This window comes from Mustela nigripes, chromosome 15 (genome assembly GCF_022355385.1).
Source record: "Mustela nigripes isolate SB6536 chromosome 15, MUSNIG.SB6536, whole genome shotgun sequence".
In the NCBI taxonomy this organism is placed as follows: Eukaryota; Metazoa; Chordata; class Mammalia; order Carnivora; family Mustelidae; genus Mustela; species Mustela nigripes.
In genome coordinates, this window is record NC_081571.1 from 62414574 (window position 1) to 62416733 (window position 2160).

At 39.9% G+C, this 2160-nt stretch overlaps 1 pseudogene; it reads left to right on the forward strand.

The window, feature by feature from the left end:
* The first annotated feature begins 1461 nt into the window (after positions 1–1461).
* On the forward strand, positions 1462–1874 carry LOC132002686 (mitochondrial intermembrane space import and assembly protein 40-like; annotated as a pseudogene).
* Positions 1875–2160: the final 286 nt, after the last annotated feature.

Consider the following 2160-nt stretch of genomic DNA (forward strand, 5'->3'; position numbering starts at 1 on the left):
GACGTGATTTCCAGGGGCTGCGGGGCTGGGGAAAATCAAGAGATAGTGATAAGAGTATGAACTACCTTTTATAAGATGAGTAAGTTCTAGAGATTTAATGTATAGCATGGTGACTATTGTTAATAATATATACTTAAAATCTTAAATAATTAAGTATACTTAATACTTAAGATCTAAAATACTCAAGATTTTAGTTGTTCTCATCACACACACACACAGGTCATTATGTCAGGTGACGGATGTGGTAACTGACATTGTTTTGGTAATCATTTCACAATATATATGTGTATTAAATTACCTTAAATTACACAGTACGATGTGTCAGTTATATCTCAATAAAGCTGAAGGTAAAAACCACCAAAAGAATAGGATACAGAGGAAATGTATAATTGTCATGATGTAATTTCAGTAATTTTTTTTATTCCTAAATTTGATAGATCATCTAATGGCCCTAGTTTGATTGAAATCAAAGGAGGTACAGATATGCAGATAAGTAAGTTACATAAAGTCACAATATGTATTAGAGAAAGCATTGGCAGAAATCAAAATAATTTTGTTGAATAACTGCAGGCACAACAGGTTTTTTGTTTGTTTGCATTTTATGACCTTTTCTAAAAGTTTTTTTCACAGGCAATATGAAGGTATGAAATGAGTATGGGCCATAAGTAATGGACCAAAGTATGATTTCACCACTTACTATGTCTATAAACTTAGGCATGGTGTATTATATTACTTTAATATCTTTGAGCCTGTCATCGCTAATTCGTGAAAAAAAGGAAAAAAAAAAACAAATTTTCTTGCTTTATGATACATTATTTAGCAAATTTATCGAAAGACATGTACAGGGGCACCTGTGTGGCTCAGTCATTAAATGTCTGCTTTTGGCTCAGGTCCTGATCCCAGGGTCCTGGAATCCAGGCCCACACTGGGCTCCCTGCTCAGCAGAAAGCCTGACTCTCCCTCTCCCCATCTCCCTGCTTGTATTCCTTCTGTGCTGTCTCTCTCTCTGTGTGTCAAATAAATTAATTAATAAATAAATGAATGAATGAATAACATCTTAAAAAAAATAATAGACTTGTACAGACTCATTAAAATGGTGAACACTAAGTTTTAAAATATTTTACTGATGCTATTCATACTAAAAATGTAAGGCGGATATTAAGATCACACAGGTTAATGACACAGTGCGTATGACTCAAAAATCCTGAAAATACTCCAGTGCTAGAGGAAAAGTGAAAGCTTTTTGGGAAGAAAAAAACAAAAATATGCGAGATAAGTTGAGCTGTTAATAGTAAATACCAGGCAGAGGCAAGCAAGTGGTGGGCGGGCCAGTTGGGGGCAGGTCCAACCGGGACTGGCAGCGGACAGCCCTGCCTGAGAAGGGTTGTAGGGAGAGCCCCTGCGTTTTGTAATGACGCCACTGGCGCTGGAGCTTCAAGGTCTGAGTCTGGGGCTGCAGCCATGGCCTACTGCCCACAGGAAGGGAAAGGGTGAATTCTGTCTGGGACCTATGACAATCACGAAGCTCCAAGCAGTGGGAGCTGGTGCCTGATGATCCCAAGAATCCTAATGAGCATGGATTGATCTTGCCAAATGGGGACATTAACTGGAACTGGCCATGGGAGGGGCCCCTGTGGGGTATGGCCAGCGGCCCCTATGGGAAACAATTTAAGTGGGCCCTTTTCTGCTTGCAGTATAGCACAGAAGATACCAAGCCATCAGACTGTGTCGACCAGTTTTGGGCCATGCAAGAATGCATGCAGAAACACCACTACCTCTGTCCTCAGAAAGAGGAAGAGGAGGTGATGCCAGCAGAACTTTTAGAACAGGCAGCTCCCACTGAGGCCCCTGCAACCAAAGAAGAGCAGGTGTAAAGCTAATGAGGACCACAAGGCATTGGGCTCCAATCCTTCTGCTTCAGAGTGATAGGAACATTTTGCAAAATGCCTTTCAGTCATTCTCTGATAACGTCTCTTTCCCTTTTTGTTCCTTGCACCATAATATACAAAGTAACTTATTTTGATGATTGGGGTCCTCATCCTTTGACACATACACTGGAAAAAAATGTGTCTTACATAAACTTGTCAGCAAATGTAGTTGTCAGTTTTGAATTCTCTTCTCAGATTACCCAGAACTTTGACTATGCTCAGCAATAAAAAG